At 38.1% G+C, this 22844-nt stretch overlaps 1 long non-coding RNA gene and 3 other non-coding genes across 4 annotated transcripts in view; all 4 read right to left on the bottom strand.

The window, feature by feature from the left end:
* The window catches only part of LOC109459061 (uncharacterized), a 160489-nt gene extending 140520 nt beyond the window's left edge, over nt 1-19969 (bottom strand). The window contains exons 1-5 of the long non-coding RNA XR_012491308.1: nt 15725-19969; nt 5027-5256; nt 4152-4264; nt 3442-3574; nt 632-2398 (exon numbers count right to left, since the gene is read on the bottom strand). This is a non-coding gene — a long non-coding RNA (uncharacterized LOC109459061). The remainder of the gene's footprint in view (nt 1-631; nt 2399-3441; nt 3575-4151; nt 4265-5026; nt 5257-15724) is intronic.
* On the bottom strand, nt 16596-16665 carry LOC141568387 (small nucleolar RNA SNORD108). The gene has a single exon (XR_012491531.1). It is a non-coding gene; the product is annotated as a small nucleolar RNA SNORD108 (small nucleolar RNA).
* On the bottom strand, nt 18095-18161 carry LOC141568379 (small nucleolar RNA SNORD64). Its single transcript, XR_012491524.1, has one exon. It is a non-coding gene; the product is annotated as a small nucleolar RNA SNORD64 (small nucleolar RNA).
* A 368-nt stretch (nt 19970-20337) lies between the features above and the next one.
* LOC141568388 (small nucleolar RNA SNORD107) lies at nt 20338-20409 on the bottom strand. The gene has a single exon (XR_012491532.1). It is a non-coding gene; the product is annotated as a small nucleolar RNA SNORD107 (small nucleolar RNA).
* Between the last annotated feature and the right edge of the window lie 2435 nt (nt 20410-22844).

The raw sequence follows: 22844 nt of genomic DNA on the forward strand, positions 1-22844 counted from the left end.
AAAAGTTATTTCAATATAAAAATTAAAGAAATAATGCTAAACTGAGTTTCAGTAGAGCCAATAAACCAAATACAAAACCCTGACAAAAACACATCAAAATAACGCCGTTTGTTTAGGATTATCTTTTCATAAATTGCAAATAAAATTATATTAATAATAGGGGTGTATACACACACACAATTTACTCCAATCACTTAATATTAAGACCATTTTTAGAAATAAGTTAATTTTGGGCCTAATCAGTAATTATAATGGCAAGTATCATCAATTATAATATTTTAATAAACCTGTCAACAAAGTTGGTAATAAATCCACAATAGAAGGAAAGTTTCCTAAAATAACCCCTAAGTAAACAAACCTTGAACAAGATTACTATTGTATTACATGAAATAACCAAGTACTTTCTGATTCTAATATTCTGGGAATACCTACTAATTGTGAAAGAAAACCATAATTTTAGAATTTCAATTAAACACCATTAAAAAATACAAAAATGGCTTTCATATATCAATAATAAACGGTGTACAATTTCCATTACTTCAACATTATGAAATGCCTGAAACTAATTAATAAAAAAACTATAGTAGCAGTATCCCAACGTAACTATTTGATTAAAAATAGACAAACATACCTTGCAGTTGGATAGGAAGACTCAATTTTAAAGAGATGTATTCTCTCCTAATAAATCTATTGAATTTGGTGCAAATGAAATCAAATTGTATTTTTTCCCAAGTTGCAAGATAATTTTAAGCATCATTTGAGAGAAAAAAGTGCGAATATAAACAGGGAATATTCTGAAAAAGAAGAGAAATGAGATAGAACTCAATGGACTAGATAAGACTAACAAGCATCAGTAATTTTATCAAAAGAAGGTAAGAAACAAGTCAATAGAAACGCAGCCAATTATATGGGGGAATTTCTATGATACAGAATTTAAATCAAGTGGTAATTGCTCAAGTCAAGGTGAATAATTTGAGTATGTAATACTTTAAAACCATAGTGATGATTATCAGAAAAATGACAAAATTGACAAAACAAAGAAAATACAAAAACTTATGTTCTAATGAAAACGTGTTTAAAGAAAAACACAAGACACAAAAGGCATAAAACAGAATATGACTGTATTTCAATACACAACTTCTGTACAATCAACAAACACCACAGTAAAATGAACTGCAATGTATGTGGCATTTATTTGCATGACAAATGGCTAACATCTTTAGTCACAAGAGCTCTTAGAAACCAGTAACCAAGACACTAACATTCCAAGGGAAATGGAAAAACAAGAAAATGAAATACAAATGCCTGTAAGAGTAAGTTTACATGAAGATGACTGAGCTGAACAATGACAGAAGAGCAATTTCTTTCTAATATCACTGTCAAGGATTAAAAATACTTGTATTTAACGTTTGCACAATTTTGAATCTTTTTGTACATTTTGACCTCTCATAGACAATCAGTGGGAGACAGACTAGTGAGGAACATCTCTATAATAAGGGGGAAAGCTATAGTTGACTCAAAATTTAAATTTTGGGTATACTTAGTCCTAGCATTTCTAATTCATTGAAATTATTTCAAATAATTAGTTGAACAAATTCAATAATTTATATAAGCATTACTGCATAGAAAATACATATATTGTTAGCTGTATTTTTAATAAAAATCTTTTAAAAAAATATGTAGCTAATATATGGGCCCCAAAACACTACTTGTGTACTTATTTGTTCTTCAACGCAACCCAAAAAATGTGCAGAAAACTCCATTAATAGTAGATGACACTGGGGAGTGAACATAAAAGCAAAACAAAGGCATTTAAAGTACAACTATTAAATTTAAATTTCTGTGTCCTCTGAAATCTCAAAAAAAAAAGATTTGTGAATAAATTTTAAATTTACCCTGTGAGGATAAATGGGATCAAATATATGGTGATGGAAGGAGAACTGACTCTGGGTGGTGAACACACAATGTGATGTATAGATGATGTAATACAGAATTGCATACTTGAAACCTATGTGACTTTACTAACCATTGTTACCCCAGTAAACTTTAATTTAAAAAAATGTACTGTGATAGTGAAAATTATAAACACATGTACTTAATACTCATGGGGGCACTGGAACGAGACCTTGCAGTTACACTCCCTAAGCATCTCTGTAATAACGTCTCCGCCATTCCAGCTCCTGAGATCCAGTCCAACAGTCAACATGCCTGGCTCTAATTCTCTCCAGTGACACCCATTGTCACTTTCAAACATGAGCTTTCTAAGTCCAGTTTTCTGATCAGCAAGGAGTGTCCACTGGAACACAAGACGCGTCTCCACACATGACGAAGACATTCTTCTGGTTTCGGTGAAGTAAGTGGCAGGCGCCATCGTATCAGTTTCCTATTCAGCCATCACCTGAGAGGGCACAGTGGGGAAAAGGAGGAAAGGTCAGAAGCCCACTTGATGAGCTCAGTAGGGACTAATACAATTGCTTTTGTGCATTAAAATGCCAGTGAAATTCCTTTTGGAATTTTCCAACACCAAGGAGACCAGATGTTGGTCCTCTTCCTGTACTTTGGTAAATGGATTGATCCCTCCCTGCAAAATACTCCTCATGTCATCTGTGTCCGTTTCAACCTTGTGTTTGGTTGCTTGTATCTCTTGGTCACTAATTCAGGGAAAGAATTATTTAATGCAATCTACATGATTTTTTCTGTACCAGAAACGTGACAATGGTGACCAAACACTGCAATGAAAATAACAAAAGCTCAGTCCATTTGATGGAAAAATAATAACTGTACTAAATATATTATTAGTAATAACTGTACTAAAGATATGCTGATGGGCCTTGGAGAAGCACACTGTTCCCCAATATTCCCCAATTAAATTTAAAAAAAAAAATGTGTGAGTCCCAACACAGTCCGAGACCTTTCCTCTCCATCTCCTCAGTAATTAAATATGGAACTTCAGAAAATATTTAACTCCTGACACATTATTCCAGCCCCAAAGGCATTAATCTTCTACTAAGCTTTGATTTATCCTAAGGTGGTGGGGGGGGCATTTTCCTGATTAAAACCTTGATTTTCAAAGGTATTCCATGGATAACAAGTAGGCAGTGAGACTCAGAGAAAAAAATGTTTAATGTTGCCAGCATGTCCTAGTTCAAGGCCACAGCTAAGCCCAGCCTTCTGTGGGCATGTGACACAGGACTCTAGCAATCAGTCTGTGTCACCCTCAACCACTGGGCCTTCCCGGTGGATCCCAGACATTCTGGTACTATCCGAAATCGTCAGCCATGAAATCATAGAAATCATACAATAAGTTCAGGATAATTTGTTAGTCAGCAATATGTAACCTAGACCAATCTCCAATGCCACCAGCTGCCACCACAAGTGGCAGAACATCAACTACAGCCTGATGATCAAAGGCACAATGAACTGTCCTCACAATCAGCTCACCAAGGACATTCCTGGGACCAACGATGGGCGTTAAGGGCACTGGAGTGAGGCGTGCCCAACAGGTCTGGTGGTACCAAGTCTTGTGACTAAAGAGAAGGATGGCAAAGGTGTGGCTTCTTAGAACTGTCATCTCCTGACAGGGAAAAGGAGAAACACTGTAAGGTAAGACACACTCAACTCTGACGAGAAACACCTGACGCAGCAGGTAAGGGGAGGCTCGTGTTGCCTGTTACAAATTCCTGAGAACACTTAGAAACAATTCCTCACCAATCAGTCCTGTAGCTAACTCAACCCTCCCATGTCAGCCATGACTTCATTACTACTGCTTTTCAGTATCAGCACCTTTTCTCAGTTAAACAAACTTCTGCCTGATCACACTACAGAACTACACTTGCAAAAATACAGTTTAGCTGTTTCATAATTTCCAATTCTTGTACAACTGTTTCCTTTGTCGCACTGGTTATGTTGCCATGGTTAGGCATAAATACGTAAATTAATTTAAGATACAAATAATGTCTTACTTTCTGCATATGTTCTACATCTTTACTTTGCTAAAATCATCTTCTAAAATAATTCTGTTATTAATTCTCGGGCACAGCTGAGAACTCCCAGGCACCCAAGAACAAAGTCTGCACTACTGCTAACCTCCTGGGCCGAGCGATAACTGCATCCCACAACAGCACTTCTGGATCCAGAACCTTCTTACCTACCTGTGGTTCACAGTTAAGACTTATGAATTAAGTATTCCATAGAAAGAGGGATGTTCCTAATGTTGTCCTCGGATAATCTGTCTGCAAATATGTGTTTACTTCGTCATATTCGCCTGAGAAATATACAAAATAGCCAAGGTTAGGTACAAATGAGATACCAGGACACAAACTAGGATGAACTGAATGGAGATCATTAAATGCCAGCAAATATTACTGCCCCCCAAAATAATTTTTTTACTGTTTCAACTTTCCAGAGCATCTTTAGCACAAATGTAGAGAATACTGAAATGTTTTTGTGCTAATTCTGAATAATCTGAAGTCCCAGAGACCTACTTAAAAACCTTCTGATAGAATCAACTACCATAAAATAAAACAATCCATTCTCCAATTCTCATTAAGAGTTAACTCCCAGGCAGCCGGTTGTCTCGGTTGGTTAGAGCACAAGCTCTGAACAACAGGGTTGCTGGTTCGATTCCTACATGGGCCAGTGAGCTGCGCCCTCCATAACTAGATTGAAGACAACAAACTGCTGCTGACCTTCCGGAGGGGCGGCTGGATGGCTCAGTGAGTTAGAGCGTGAGCTCCCAATAGCGTTACTGGTTCAATTCCCACATGTGATGGTGGGCTGCGCCTTGCACAACTAGATTGACGGACAACAACTTGGAGCTGATGGGCCTTGGAGAAGCACACTGTTCCCCAATTAAATTTTTAAAAAAATGTGGAAGTCCCAACACAGCCCGAGACCTTTCCGCTCCATCTCCTCAGTAACCAAATATGGCACTGCCTTATCCAAAATTAATCCTTTAAAGACCGTTTCAGTGGTTGTTTTCATCACTCATCAGTTTGTCAACCCAAATAGAACAGTCAGCACATACCTCCAACCACACGTCCTCCCTTCTTTCCGTGGGCAATCTGATACTGTGTTTCACTGGCAATACTTGTCTGTAAGTCACGTGACCATCGGCGATTGTTCATACGGCCACTGGGATTACACAGCTGGATACAACAGCCCCGATATTCCCAAGATGTCGGAAGGCAAGGATAAGGACAGGCACAAACCGGGTGTAGCTTTAAAATTCCTTGTTGAAATGTTCCTTTTGAAGTCCTTTAAAATTTCAAACGCACAAAGTAGAAGCCATCCTTCTATTCCCATCTCTCTAGACAGCAAAGTTAAAAATTTGCCAGAAAGTCTTCTAGACAACATTCCATTCAATAATTCACTCGTTCGTTTTAGATTGTCATGGAGCAATATACAAATATACAGATAAACAATGCTGTAATATTTAACTTGCACATGTACAACAATTTGACAAAGAATGTTAAAACAATCAGATTCTAGTTACCATTATAGTAACACTGATGTACAAGTGTTACTTAACTCTAATCGTATCAGAATTCCACTCCCCAGAAATAGAAACTACTAACATTTCAGTTAGAAGAGCAAGTGGCAAATGGACTCGCCTCTGTAAACACAATGAGGTGATGCTTGTTCCAACATGACATTTTAAATATCAACCTACAGCAAACTCCCATTAAGAATATTTTTTCTGTGTTTGAATTATTCATATGAATAAGCTATAATTATTACAGTCTTTCTTTTACTGATGCATATTTCTAACATTGAATTTGTTAAGTTCAATCTATACCAATCTATAAATTCAAGTTGAAACCGTTAAAATCCTAGCAGCTATTTACACCATTTCAAAAGTTTTACACACTTATTTTCAATGTCATTGCCAAACTGCTCTTTAAGAAGGTATCCTGATTTATACTTTGATCAATACTGGACAGGACCTTTCTCTAAGAAATTTCCATAACTTACATTAAAGGCAACAGAAATACAACACTTCTGATTTATTTCATCACCTAACATACAAATATGACTATTCACCAGAAAATTATAAAAAGCTGTGAGAATATGTGATGTATAGATGACATATTACAGAATTGTACACCTGAAACCTATGTAATTTTACTAACCACTGTCACCCCAGTAAATTTTAATTAAAAAAGAAAAAGAAATCCTCTTCTCATATAGATGCATATATAAGAAAAAAACAAAACATAGCTATGGAGCACTTTAAAACATCTTATATAAAAATTAACATACATTTACATTTAACATGAAGCAGGCTTCTGGAAATGTTTAAGCTGAGGATACTATTTTCATAATTAAAAAAATAAATGTAAAGCAATAAGCTAATAAATGAGAAAAGAGATCAAATCTATACTCCTAAAACTAATTTTACATGTATATGTATATATTCATTTATAATATACAAGGATATGCATATATATATATAAATTTGCAGAGTAGATGTATATAGCATAGCAAATTAATTACTTTTAGCAATGTGAATCTCCACTACCTCTGAATATGTCTCTGAATATAACTCTGAATACGATTTAAAATGGTAATTCCCTTCTCATGTCTTCCTTTTTCTTCCTAAATATAAAAATACACCCCAGGGATATTTTCTGTTTGTAAAAAGTACACAGTCTTATCTTTCGTTTTACATGAGAACCTAACAATATTAAGATGCAGAGGCAATCTGTCTAATCCTCTCCCCAAAAATCCACTGAACACCAAAAACGTTACACAACCCTAGAGGCCAATTACTATTAATTACCTATCACCCTGCCAAAACATTACAGAAGCCAATTTAGGATTGTCTACAATGACATATGTATACATCTATGTTTTTCCAAACTCCATGCATCTAGAAAAACTAGATGTTTAAAAATGATGTATGTACCTGTTATTTACAAAGTTGTCTTGAATGTTTCATGCAGTCCAATTAAATACAAAACTATGTCGTTCAAAGAGGGATAATAAAATGTCTCATAAAACACATTTCCTATGATTAAAACATGTAATGCCCTATCAGCAATACAACTACAAAATTATGACTTGTTTTTTTATGTCTAACATAAGCACTAAACAATGGCTTAAATGTACAATCTTCTTTGAGAAAACAGAATTGAAGATACCCTTTTAACTTTCCTCCCCTAACTCCATACACAGATAACAAAATAATGTGTAGCTCAAGAAACCCACCGTTCTATCAATTTCGTTAAGACTTCTGAAGAAAATAAAACCATGAAATTTTACAATGAATTATTTACAAAAGTATACTTTGTGAGACTTTATACATCTAGAAAGACTAGATGTTGAAAATTAAAAACTTGTATCTGCCTATTATTTACAAAGTTGTCTTGAATATTGTCATGCAACCAAGGGAACACATACAGAACTGTGTATAGTTCCAAGAGGTAGTATAAAATCTCTTTAACAAAATTGTTTATATTGTGAATGTTAAAAGAAATAGAGGGGGAAGGATGAATAGGCAGAACACAGAGGATTTTTAGGGCAATGAAAATCCTCTGTAGGTTACCATGGTGGATACACAGCATCATACATTTATCCAAACTCATAGACCATACAACACCAAGACGTAACCCTCATGTAAACTCTGGGTGACTATGACATGTCAGTGTAGGGTCATCAGTTGTAACGTGCCATCTGGTGGGAGATGGTGATAATGGGCATGGATACCCACATGTTGGGTTGACAATGGGAAGGCAGTAGACGTGTGGGGGCAGGGAGCATATGGGACATCTCTGTACCTTCCCCTCAATTTTGCTGTGAACTTCAAACTGCTTTTAAAAACATTTTAATAAAACATAATAATATAAAAGAAATATATTGGGGAGGTTGGTGTATCAAAAAGCACCCAATGAATTTATATGGTGTAAGTTTTTGAATATACAAGTCATACTTGAAATGATGGTTAACTGTTCTGAGAATGGGGTAAATGCATAATCTTGTCCACTTCCCCTAACAACTATATTAATATATAAATGTTGCATAGCTCCAAGAGCCTGTTTATCATGATTGCATTGCCATGTTATTTTTAAAAGACAGCGGTACCAACAAACTCACAATGAAATATTTACAAAATTATACTTTGTGAGATCTCAATACACCTAGAAATCCTACATGCTTATGACTAAATATTTCACTTGCCCATTATTTACAGAGTTGTCTTGGTTATTGCCATGTAACAAATGAACACAGAACCACTTAGTTTAGAGATTCTATAAATGTTCTTTAGAAAAATGATGCATCATGAACCCCAGTACACCAGGGAAATAATACATACGTACATATCCCTTAAATTGAGGTATTTTTATATAAAATGGATACAATCAATTTAATGACTACAATCTAATTTTTCTTCTAAATAAAAATGTGAGGTAAAAATACTTCTAAAAAAAATACTTCTAACCATTACTCGATTTCTGTCCTGACAACATATTTACAAGTAACAAAAATATAGCTCAGAGGCTTTTAACTCAATTTTCAATTAACTTGTCTTTAATAATCCCAGCAATCCAATGAAAACTACACAAAGGTGAACTAATATCAAAGGAAAACTTTCTACCCTCTATCATTCTGTTTTTTTAATCAACATTGTATGTATTTACAAAGCCAAGCTGTTATAAAGCAACCAGTAAATGTCTGTTAGCAACAAACCCCGAAGAGCCGCCTACAGAGTTCCTAAAATAATTTGCAAAAGTTAAATATTTCAGCCTTCTAGTTTAACACCACGATTACAACATATGCATGTCCACAATCAGTATAAACCAAAAATAGATGTAAAGCAAAAGAATCATGCATGAGAGGTGAGATCAGGAAACATCCACTACCCTTGTCCATACCCCTTAAAACAAACCACTAAACACGGAGAAAAAACTGAATTGTATTCATAAAGTTTCTGAAATTTAAAAGTATATCAGCAATGCAACATACACAGAAAGAGCAGGTGTTTTAAACATGAACACCCAGCAGTTGAAAGAGCACACTCAATACTCAACAAGAGCTGGTGCACTCTTTCCACAAGCAAAAAGAAAACCTCATGTGCTATAATTTTAGGTTGATATATATATATATGTATATATATTCAAAAATGTGACAGAAATTTCTGCACATCAACAAGGTTATATGGTGTAAAAACAAAGATCTGATCAAATGTACACAACTATCTAATCGTCCCCATACACACTAAGTGGAATAGAACACATAGGGGTTAGGTGACATTCTATTGGTAATAGATATTTTTTTAACTATAGTTCAACATTTATATTTACTCTGTGTGTGTGTGTGTGTGTGCGCGCGCGCACATGTGCACACGTGCAGGGAAAGCGGGTATTTCTATACACCTACGTAGGAAGTTAATTAAGATGTTATACAAAAAGCTTCTCTATTATACATACAGCAGTCAAATACTTCCCTCCTGTCCCAAGGTTGAACATCCAAAAATTAAATGGAATAAGAAAAATTATACATGTTTACATTATTTAAAATATAAATTGCAATGATTTCTACATTTCAACAAAGAATGTCTAATTAAAAAACATCAAGAACACACGAAACAAACAAAAACCATAAAGAATCAAGTTGAACTCACATGAAGATGCTCCCTTGCTCTGTATCTATGATCAACCCATGATTCTATCTTTAACATTTCAGTAAAAATACATTTCTAAAATTATTCACAGAAATCATATATCCAAGTGTTTTAAAACTGATTATTTATCTCCTATATACAAAGAAAAGAATAATGCAATCTCCAGTAACCCAATACATCCCAAATAGACATAGTATAGCAGCAATCCAATTTGCCAAAATAGTGTTTTCGCCTTTGTCTGTCAGTTTGGTAGTCACAAAATATATGCCTACCAACAAATCTCATGCAGTTGTTACAAAACAAGTAAGTAAATGAAGTTCATAAACTAAACCATCCTATCCCATCTGCCCTCCAACAAACCAAAGAACATCAACTAAAGCCCAGTTACAATCATTTGGCCAAAAAATGATGTTTCTATGCTATGACTTTTAATATCAAGTTTTATACACACATGAACACATATGTACATGTATGGATGCATGTGCACATATATGTAATACATATGGGACATGTAAGCAATCCTTGTGTTTCAAGGACTCAAAGTTTAAAGCAAAAACTTATATGTACCCTAACTATTTTATATACAACCATCTAAAAAACATCCCTTCAGCTGCTCTATTATTTACTTACAAAGATAAACTGACAACCATTAGGGAACGTTTTCACTCTATGTATAATTAATATACCTATAAAACATGCAGGTATACTAGTTCCTATGCTTTAAAAAACATAACTATGTCTATTATATACACATAATACATAAACATTCCTTTGTCAGCCCGCAATTTACTGAACTCAGATTTGATATACCATTGCTAACATCCCCCATAAAAACTTATAAATTACCTATACAACTAGAAATAAGTATTTTAAAAGAACAATTCACTATTATCTTTAAAAGTCTAATTCCATTGGCAAGTGAAAACTTCCCGTAACTGTGCTATTTTACCACACAGAGATTTCTCCGTTATACAAACAACTGTGTTCTATCTGTATGCTAATAGCTGAAAACTATAAACAAAGGCAGGTCAACAGTTCCAATGACATTTCCACCATGATGAATCTTGCCATAAAACCGTGACATATACTAATACTACACACTTATATTTACAACGTAGAAATAGAGCCTAAGGATCCAATGAACACTGAGACTAGAACTGATATTTCTGTTGATAAACCAAGTGTTTCTATCCTAGTAAAAGTGGACACATATTTATAATGAATTTACAGTGCTGTTTATACATGTAGAAAATTGCATATTAAACAAAAATATTTAACATTAATAACATTGTTTATAATATATAGCAATATGTACCAGAAATAAATCAACGCAATTGAACAATTCTACCGGCGAAAGTAAAAAATTCTGCATCTACGTATTTAACATCAGAATATTTACAAAATATATGTGGATCCCCAACATCTGAGAAGGCAGGGCAAGACCGACTCTACACATAAGCACGCACACAGCCCACCCAAATGCCCTATTCTCCTAAATTCAGCTTTTATTTACCTATTACAGGCAAAGCAGTTAGAAACTCCTCAACTACCAACGAAACTGTCTTCTAACAGCTGAAATGCCCCAAACATCAGCCATCTCTATGCTTGATAAGATGGTGTAACACAGTACTTTTATTATATAAGGAGCAATACAAAGCCCACTTAACCCTGAACAGGCAAGTGTTCATGGAGGCTGGCCTTCTGTGTGACAATTCAATCCTATCATACACATTTTAACATAAAGACCATTTACATAATAATTCCATCCTCTCATATACATTTTAATATAGACATTTACATAATAAAGTCTAAGTGACAGCTATACACAGAACCATCCCCCTTCCCAAAAACCCCACAGCAATAACCCAATCAAATGAATTTACACGTACAGCATATTCTGAGGTATTCTGACAATTCTATTTTATAATCATGTATTAAAATAGTTCTACGTATTTTCCCAAACTAGTAACAATCACAACACATTAGGAAATGTCGCAAAACAATTACATTTGATTATTTTATACACAGTATGCTCAAAATACACATAAATAACTAGAACCTGACTTTCTTTTTCCTGATTAATGTGTTAAGTACTTGTCATGTCCATTTTTTTCCTTCTATCCATGAGCACATCAACAACACAGAATTGTGTACCTTTACAAAATGTCCTCAGAATTCCTTCCTATACTATTTTCCAGAAGACAATTTTACAAAACATGTTTAGAAACATCCCTGTGAAACCAGCTCTATTATCAGAGCAACCACTAAAAAAGTATATAAAATATAGAAATAATAGATTTGTTTATATACGTAGAGCCTCTGTGCTTGAGTAGTGTATTTCAAGAACATTTAAGTAAACAAATAAAATACAAGAAAATAATAAAACAATTACGATTACATGTTGAATTTCATACTCTTCATTTCCTAACATCAATGAACGGTTCATACATATTTATCATTCACTGAGTATTTCATATTTTCATTTTAATACCATTATCCAAACACAATTTTCCTATTTAAATAAATTGTTAAGTTTCATGTATCCTGTAAAACAGTAGGGTTAGATTCCCGAGCTATTTATTTTATTTTTCTTATTGGGATCAGTGTGTTTTTCCAGGACCCACCAGTCGTTGTCCCTCAATCTAGTTGTGGAGGGCGCAGCTCAGCTCCAAGTCTAATCTCTGTTTTCAATGTTAGTCACAGGGGGCGCAGCCCACCATCCCATGTGGGAATTGAACCAGCAACCTTGTTGTTGAGAGCTCATGCTCTAGTCAACTGAGCCATCTGGCCGCCCATTCTGAGCTATTTTTAAAATGCCAGCGAGAAGGAAAAAAAACTTAAAATCTCTGAATGTCACATATGCAGGGCTTGTCCTGGCAAAGCTTTCCAAGGTGAGTTGATAATCCAAAGCAAGAGAAACTGTTCTGTTTTTTCCGAGTCCAAAACTGTCCAATGAAATGTAAGGATTTAGAAGGCAAGACGAAGTTCAGGACAGTATAAACCTGTATTTATTTAGTCTTGGATTTTGCAGCTGGTGAAGCTTCTGGCTTAATTAAGTCAGACGCGCTGCCCTCCCTTTCTGTCCACATATTCCTGCCGGGTTGGCTTGTGTCTACTTGGCATGGTCCAAACAGGCCAACACTGCGAGTTTTCTGATACGCAGTAGACACCCCTTACACTTGCATTTTGGGGAGGATTCTGGAAGACGCTATGTGAAGCTGCTGGGCTGGGTATGACACAGAGGACACCTAGAGAGGTGGTCAGAGGGGGCTGGTCCAGACCCCTTAGGTCAGCATGAGGTCTAGATTTGCACAGCCTCCTGTAGTCAACTGGTCCAGGACACTCCTGAAGAATCTGTAAACTACCAAGTGATCAACCAGGGGCAGTGGTTTGGGCTGTGCTCTCTTGCTCATCTGTGTTGGTAGCAAGGAGGTGTGAAGTCTGTCCGCACCAGGCCGGGCGGCTACCGTATTGCTTCTTGCCGTATTGCTTCTTGCTGTATGGGCTTCTGGAGACTCTTAGGGAATGGAGCAGGGAGGGAAGGAATGTCACTGATTTTTAGACTCCAAAGGTTCAGAGACTAAAAGCAGAAAATTTACAGTTTGGGCAGTGGCCAAAGATGCTCTAAATAATATCAGTTTATATACTCTTTGGCCTCGTCTGATTATTGCTAATTTCTAACATTCTTGCTACATGTCAACTTCAAAATGATGTGGTTCGCCATCTTTCCCAAAGACTGTTCTGGCAGGTCGAGGAATCAGAGAATCTGAAGACAGAAGTAGGGTCTGGTTCAAAGTTTTAATACAGTTCAAAGATGACAAAACCCTCACCTAGAAAGGTAGCCCTCACATGGCCATGTAACGGTGCCCGCCTCACAGTGAATTTCCTGAGATTTGGGATGAAATCCTTGTCCATCTTTCTTAGGCTCCATTCAAGTCCACGAATAACAGACATTTCATCAACTCCTTCCTAGGTGACAACACCCTTTTACATCTCTGTAAAACTAATGGTTAACTATATATGCGTATGAGTTTAAATGATGCTTATAAATGACTTTGAGATACTTCACAGGTTTACTTGCCAGTACTCTCATCTTGGAGTTATCTGGACATGTTTTTGTCACTTTAACAATAATTATCCAAAGTATTTTCTTTTATACCAAGTTGGAGAAGATGTTTATGTACATTACAAAATCTAAGAGAATACCAGTATTTTGCTAACAATACTATGACTGACGCATTTCCATCTATTTTATGTGGCCAAGTACTCTGGTACCTACTAACAAGCAAACTGTTACATATTTCTCAATAACAATGACCTCTTGATTTCTAAGAGATTTGCACAAGAGATCAGTTCCAATGAACATGTGCTTGCTTGTTTTTTTAACATGTAAGATTAATTCTCCAGTGAGCTAGACTGAAACAGGTGGAGGCATCCAATAAAACAATAGACAACCTTCAGACACACTCATTTCCTTTTCCACAAAAGCCCCAAATCGAAACTTGGCCCTCTTGTGTATCACTCTAACTGATAGGCTAGGCAAGTTGAGTTTAAGACAGAATCACCCAATTATCTGCTCCCAGAAACGAGGCCCAATAAAATGCCCTTGTTTCTTGATTCAAATCTTTACAGAGAATGAGAAAGTTGAGGGTTAAACTAGAATCCAAATTTCACCTGTACGCTAAGGCACATTTCTCTTCCTTTTTGTTTATTCATGCGTTGACTATACCAATAACTGTGAAAACGTACCAATATAACAAGAATGATTCACTGTCCATCAGATACCTCCTAGATGCCAATTATTATATGAGGCCTTGAGGAGAGAGCAGTAATAATGACACCAAAGTCTAGGGTGAACCATTAATTTTTTTTCCTCCATAAAGGAAGGATACCAGAAAAGTCAGTCTATGCCTTCTTGTAACCATTTTTCCAAATGTTGCCATTATAATCTTAGACAAAGACATTATTCAGGAAGTCAAGGTTTTTAATGAAAGCTTCGTCATTGTGACTTCAGCAATTTGAGGGATGGGAATGTTTCTATTGTTACGATGACATCACTTAGGACTGTAATTCCACTCAGTAGAGGAAATACCCAGTGGATCTAAAATTCAAAGCCACGGTGTCCAGTCAAGCTCACTAGAGGGTTACACATTATACAAAAGGTAGCTAGAAAAATGTAATGCCACAAATTTTCTGCCATCCTACAAAAATAAGGAAACCAGTATCACTGCAATAACTTATTCTCATAGAAATCATGTCACCATTTTTATAAATCCTGCCATTCTCATTTTACTCAGTCCACGTGACAGAAGTCTCCTTGATTCAAGGGTGGGTTCCTTCATGAGTCACAATTTTCAAAAATCCTCCGTGATTTCTCCTTTTATTCAATACAACTCACAGAAAAGAGGTCTCCTTGTGTCCGGGTTCCTTCCTCAGTGGCTGGAGCACAGAGCGTGACTCTGATATGACCTGTATATACCTATACTCTCCAGCACTTCCAAACCTGGACAAATCCCAACTAAAGTGGCTAATTTTCAAAGTCTGTAAATAAAAGTGAACAGTCCGTTGTAACACTATTCCCATAGAGAAGCATCATTAGATTAAACAGTATTAGATTCCAATAAGCAAATATACACATCAGGGTTTTCACAGCCAGCTGTAACATACATGCGCAGTTTCCCCCAGAAAACAGCATTTCCCAGACTCCTCACCCAGAAGCCCCTGGGTATTGCCAGTTTACAGCAGCTTGAAAATGGGGATACTTAAAACATGTGTCTACATGCAAAGTCAGTCCAGTTCTGCATAGTACAGTGGCCACAGAGAACACAAACCAATGAGCCATTCCCCAAAAGTATGTGCATTAGGCAGAATTTACCCCATCTAGGAAATCGACACACTACTGAGATCACATTACCCTTTAAAGTGTTTTGAAAAACATTTACTGTTTTCTGGAAATTTCTGATTACTCATCATTTTTACTCAAAGTGAAGAACTAAATAAAAATTTGGGTAGTTGATTCACTAATAGAAAAATTACCAAAAAATAAACTTGTTTCCTCAACTGAGGAAATGATTTAAGTGCAGATTGGCGATTTGTTCTTACCAGATACATGGGTTCATATTCTCAAAGAGATTAAAGGCACGTATCTCTTCCCATACAGTTGATCCCAATGGCCACCATCAGTCATTCCTATTGTTATAATAGTGTGAGGAGAAAATACAGCATTACGCATTGACTGTGGTTATTACATGACAACCAATTGTCTTTCAAGATTCCCTGCTCATGTTCCTATTTTTAAATATTTTATAACATATTTCATTGTTATCCATACCCACATAAATGAGCAGTCAGTCATGTAATAGCACTTTCAGAAAATGAATACTTCATTCTGAGTAAAACCGAAACCGACAGCATCTGCCCTCCTCAGACTCAGACCCACTGAATCAGACACTCCCTCAACTGTACTACCAGCCCTTAGTGCTTCCCATGTGTACTCAAGTCTGAGCAAAGTCTGATTTCATCTCGGCTGCCTACAAATGTCAACACGTAACCGTCCAAGTAAGCACAGCAGGGACAGACACCCCATCAGCACAGCCATCTGACAGCAGACGATACTGCCCATGATGTCAGCTCAGGAAGGACGCACAACCTACACGGCGGACGACGCTGGCTGCCACAAGTGCCCTGAAGCTAAACACAAAGCAGCCCGTGAATGGTCATTCTCCCCACTGTCCCGATAGTCAAACAGGGCTGCTCTCTTCCTGCCAACCATGCAATTCGGACAGCGCTCTCAGCTGACATGTCTCCCTTCACACTTGGACAACACAGGACACACTAAAATCACTTTCAACCTTGTCTTTTGCCTTCCTGTCTTCCTTTCATTCACTACTGCACTCACTGTCTACAGCTAACTCATTCCTTCCATTACCGTTCCTCCCTCACCCACTGCTCCTTTCTTGAGCTAGCTTGGCTGGACCTGATTCCCTTGGCAGAAATGAAAGCTGTCATCAGGTTCAAGAACAATGAGTTTGATCACGTGAATCATGCCCCATCCAAAAAAAATAAAATAACTGTGATCGTCTTCCAGAGACTCCTATGTGCAGGGGACTTTCTTTAGGTCACCCGCAAAGAGGCAGCACCCCAAGAATGGGGTTATGTGGTGGGGCTCAGCCAGCATCTCCCAGCATCTTTCCCCACACAGTACCCGAGCACTCCAGGTTACACCCAACCTCCAAGGTCCAATGACCCTAAGTGAACACTGCACCTCAAAAGACCCCAAACTCATTCCTTTCCTTTGTCGCTCAACTGGATGCGTCTAGTGTGATTCGGGTAGTACCTCAAAGGGCAGCTCTCTCTCTCAACCCATTCGGCACACTCCCACCAGTCAGCATGAGCAGCACTACGAGCAACCAAGCCCATCTGTGAGGTAGTCAACATGCTGAAATTCCTGGCAGGAAAACAGGGACTTAAGAAGGTAAAGAACTGAGAAAAGACCTGTCTACTACTTTAAAATGAATGTTAATTCATCTGAACCCCAACCGCTTTTCACTATAAGCTAGTCACAGTATTAACGCACATGTCATTCTCTCTCTCTCTCTCTCTCTCTCTCTCTCTCACACACACACACACACACACACACACACCCTTAACAAATTAAGATGACTAAGGATAAGATCTTGGTATATTCAACTGTCCATCGTACCTTTTATATACAAGTTGCTTCTAAATACCTACCTAATTACTATCCAACCCCTCCCCCCAATAGCTACTATCAATATAAGCAAAGCATAAGTGCCTGATCATAGAATGCTAATCACAGATACAGAAAGACCCATTACTCATACAAGTAAAGACAGATACTAACAAATGATGCGAGAATATGAGATCCCCAAGCTGCATGGTGTTTAGCAAATCATTCCTCTCTGAGAGCTCAGCGTCCCCAACTGCAAAATGTCAGTTTCATCCCCTTGAATCACAGTCACAATCTACATGTTGCCAAGATACAGAAAGTGATAATTTACTAAGAGGAAAATGAGAGCAAACCGTCTGATGTATGCTGAAAATATAAGTCTCTTCGACCCAAGCAATGTCTCAGCACAAACTAGTGATTCCCACTCCTGGGGTAGTTGGAGCTGTCTCAGAGCTTGGGGACATGGGACAAGGCTGGAACTGAGTGATGCTAGTAATGGGGAAAAAACCATAGCTCCCGAGTCCTTACTCTCTTGCAGTTACCACCGGAAATGCACAATGAAAAAGACAAACCTGAGATATCCCACAGCTGCAAACGTGGAGGATATTCTATAAACAGAAACTGCAGTTATGATCCAGAACCAACCTCCATTCCACTGGAAAATCCTACAGCTCCATTCTCCCTAACCTGCACAGTACTGATGGGGAAAGCCTGTGACATTTACTGTCTGCAAACTTTCATTCAGAAAAATGTGTGCCAAGTCACTGCATGACACTCTGGCTGGACTTCAGAGGACTCACATTGCACTGCACTTCATCTTGCTCAGCAAACACAGCTCATCACGAGCCCAGCCAGACACCTTGGCAGACAGCTTTACAGAAAGAAAGGACTTCTACCTGCAGACAGGGCATCTAGAGTATGAATGACCACCTTCTGCAACAATGAAGTTACATGGCAGCAAGAGCATTCAACTGACACAGAATTAAGGTCAAAACCTGGTGGGGGGAAAAAAAAATCAAAGACAGTTACACTCCCAGCAATCTTACAGAATAACATTGAGATTTCCAGCGTCTTACAAAATATAACCCACTTCTGCAGCAAATCATCCAACAAACTGAAATATCCATATGTCACCACAGACAGATAAACTATCAAGAATAGCAAAGCTTATTGTTTTGTTCACCTGAAACTAATAAAATAAAAATAGCAACAACTTACTCTTTTCTCCAATAACTTATTATAATCCAATTTAAGAATCTAGATTACACTGAAAACGTTCACCGCAATATTCCAGAGCTCAGTGTAAAAAGCACCAATGCGGAAGAACCGATGAGAATGGTCCAACAGAACGAAAGCAGATGAACGAGATGCAGCAAAGTCCAATAACGGGTCTGGGGCTGCTGCGTTTCAGGGGACTCTGAAGGACACCATGCTAAGTTTCAACATCTCTGATACAAGGACCCAGTGTGGTGCGGTAATATAGTCAAATTCTACTGTGGAAAGAACAGAGCACAAACTACTTTTCTGGATATGTGTCTCCTAATAGACAAGAAATCACCCATATCGCGGAACTAGCCGTTTTAATTTTATTTTTGCTATCACAGCACCAATTTCATACCATAATCTCTATAAATAGCTATACAAGTATATTTTTAAAATATGGGAACAAAAAACTCTCTTGAATTCGGATGCACAAGTATCTAATGCCTCTAGGTCACTGTTTTATGCTCATCAGCTATGAGCCCATGTGGTTCGCAGCCATCAAACATCCAATGGAGTTACTAACATGGGACCTTCTTGAATCTTGGCCACCTCACCTACTTTTGAAGATGTCTTGCTCGCCAAAGAAATGAATGAACCCAGCCACGTCTTTCCTACTAACATTTCCACCCCACATTAGAACCCCAAAATCACAGGCAGGGAAGCGTGATGTTAGCAAGTGGGATGCAGAGCCCAGCTGAGGTGACGGGAAGGTAGGAGGACCAGTGGACGCTTCTTCCATCTGCACCCCTGCACCTCTCACGACAAGGCAGCCGTCAGCTGCCACTTGAGCACTGGAATGAAATAACTGCAGCCAACCCCACGCTGCTCCCACCAGCTGCGCACTCTGCTGTCACAGAGCACATGTTGCAGGACGTCCGCCTAACGCCATTTATCAGCATTCATATCAAACACACACACCCCTGGAACTAGGCTTCAAACACAGCTCTTCTGTTAGGCTTTCGTCATCTCACTAAAGCAAGACAGGACCTCTCACCTCTGCAAACAGTACCTTGTTGATTTCCACTTTTTGACCAAAAATGCCTAAAATGTGCCCCCATAAATGTACTGTAAACTCCATGACAAGTTTTAGCTTCACTACAAGTCCTGGTAAATACTAAATATAGTTTGGCCCCTGCTACGAACATCTGACGACCTCAGACTGTTAAGAGTATGGAATTCGGTATCAGATGGGTCTAGGTTCTAACCACAGATATTGCACTAAAAGGAAGTAACAGTAAAGTATCTAAAAACCTATCTATCATTAAAAACTCAGTAACACTGCCATCTACTGTGTGATAGGCTTTGTACCGACTGATCAATTGCAGACAACTGAAGAGAAACAGTAAAGAACAGAATGAATTGCCCTCAGGCACCAGCAGCTTCCGTGTGGAGGCACTTACCACACATACTTTTGTAACGTACATTCCGCAAACATGAGCCCCCTCCTTCCCGGCCTTTGCTTACACCCGGTGCCTGATCCAAGAGGCGGTGGTCTCCTTCGTCCCTGTCCTTGCTGCCATCTCGCCTGCTCGGGTCCCAGGACAAACTTCCTCTTTTGCTTTCAACAACATAAATATGTATAGAATAAAAAATAATTAGCTCAAAATGTCCATGGAAATTTTTTAACAAATGGATGTTTGAGGAACTGGCATGTGCATTACTACACCTGCCACTTCTAGGCACTCAAACTCTCAACACGTCACACAAACATTTTCAGTTGAGAATAATGTTCTCTGAAAAGTCTACTGAGGCACATTGACTGGATTTCAGTGTCATTTTAAGCTCAAATTTTGAAATCATTATGTTCAGACAAGGTCCTGTGTCATCATGAACCTAGCCAAGGCCTCGGCAATAGCTCTTACTTCTCTTTAGAAGGTTATTTTACCTGGAGAGCGTTACGTTTCTGTCTTAAATGTGGTTAATACGGTTTTCAGCCTCGTTGCAGCACTACTGGGGCGGATCCACACTGACATGCCAGGACATTCAGTGATCAAATTCTCGCGTCCTTTCAGGGTCATCACTATGTGGGCAGAAAGGGAAGGCATAAGACTGAAACAGTTGTGATAGAAACACCCACGATAACATGCCTTGCTTTGTTTCATACAATTAAAACACTGAGCATTAGTAGATGTATGGCCAGTCCCAGGGGAGTTGGAATGCACAGAAGGGTAAGACAAAATCTGGCATGTGCTATGAACTGGTAACATGTACTTGACAATGTCATAGGACATATAGAGCCCATAACTGACTACTTGTTGAAATAAAGGTTTTATTTAAAATGAAAAAAGGGTGGCCGGTTAGCTCAGGTGGTTAGAGCGTGGTGCTAATAACATCAAGGTTGCTGGTTTGATCCCTGCATGGGCTCCTGGGAGCTGCGCCCTCCTTAAAAAATAAATAAATAAATAAATAATAATAAAATAAAAAGACTAAAGTGTTTTTTTTCTGATCTTTGAAACAAGATTATGGAAATTCCAGACAAATATTAGTAACTACAACCACATAGTTCCTTAAATTACTTGATCTAGTCTATAAGTAAAGACCCACATGAAAGAAAATATCACCAGTTGTTTACACAAATACGACTTCTGATCTCACGTACCCGTGCAATCTAGTTGAACTCACAGAAACAGAGTAGAATGGTGGTTGCCAGGGACTTATGGGGGTTGGGGTAAAGAGGAGATGGTCGTCAAAGGGTAGAAACTTTCAGTTATGAGTCAGTTCCAGGGATCCAAAGGTCAGCAGGTTGACTACTGTTAATATTTTATTGTATACAGTTGACCCTTGAACAATGTGGGGATTAGGAGAGCTGACCCCCAGTCAAAAGTCCACATATAACTTGGAATCCCCAAACTTAACTACAGTCATCCCTCCGTATCCACAGGGGTTCCACACCCCACACCCCCCCCCGGGGACCAAACTCCAAGGATGCTGAGTCCCTCATATAAAATGGCAGAGAACCAGGCATGGTCGGCCCTCCACATCAGTGCGTTCTCCACCATGGATTGAAAATACTGCTTTTGACCTGAATCTGCAGGTGTAGGGGAAATGCAGGGATCCAGAGGGCTGTTTATTGAAAAAACTGCATGTATGGAAGCGGATCCATGCAGTTCAAACCTGTGTTGTTCCAGGGTCCACTGTACTTGATGTTTGCTAACACTGCAAATGTTCTCACCATAAAAGAAAAACAGGGAAACTGTAAAGTGATGGATGTGGTCATCTTTGCACAATATACTCATATCGAATCATCATATTCTACACCCTAAAATGACCTTGTCATTTACCAATTATATATGTAAAAGGCTGGAAAAACATCAGAGGACTTCTAAAATTTGGCATGATTACATGATCAAGAACCAGAGTTTATGAATGCAGGGAGCTACAGCACTTTTAATAAGCTTTTATACGAAGTCAGTGTACCTGTTACATAAAACAGGATGCCAACAACACACCCAAAACATGAAGGTTTAAGATACCAAAACTATTAAATCCCAGAATGCTACTTAAAACTGCTCTGTAAACCACAATGAAAATATAGTTATGCAACGTGTATATATTATGGAGTCACAGTTGACAAATGTAACCAGGAAACCAGGAAGTTGTTCCCAACTGCATTTTAGAGGAAATATGTACCCATTTGAAGGCATGAATGTAGAAATAATTCTAAAGACACCAAGTATTTACTGCTGTGAATTTTTGAAAAATGGTGGTGTGTGTCCCCAGTGAGCTAACTCTGCAGAAGCTTAGATCCAGCAATACCTAAAAGATCCACATGCTGACATCACACCCTACATGCAACTCCATAGACATGTGTGTACCAAGCTGTCTCTTGGTTTGTTTCACCATCCATCAGGGTTCTCAAAAACTTCAAGGGACTAGTAGTCACAGAAGAACAGTATCAGCAAACCTAAAAAGGCATTAGGCTGAACACCTTGAAGACTCAAGAGTTCTTCTCACTCACCTTACCTAGCAAGAGGCCGACTTCAGCTAAGGAAATACAGACATACCTCGTTTTACTGCATGTTGCTTTACTGCGTTTGAACAGATTTCTTTTTTTTACACAATTTGAAGGCAAGACTCTGCACCAACACAAAGGTACAACTCATTTTACTGTGACACTCACTTTCCTGCAGTGGTCTACCCCAACCTATGGTGTCTCCAAGGTGTGCCTGCATGAGAGAACAGGTATTCTTCAGATGCACTGCAAGATGACACGGACCAAAATCCAAGGGCCACCATGTCAGCAGAGCTATGCAAGGAAGAATGTTTTCC

The sequence above is a fragment of the Rhinolophus sinicus genome, linkage group LG13 (genome assembly GCF_036562045.2).
Source record: "Rhinolophus sinicus isolate RSC01 linkage group LG13, ASM3656204v1, whole genome shotgun sequence".
Lineage (NCBI taxonomy): Eukaryota > Metazoa > Chordata > Mammalia > Chiroptera > Rhinolophidae > Rhinolophus > Rhinolophus sinicus.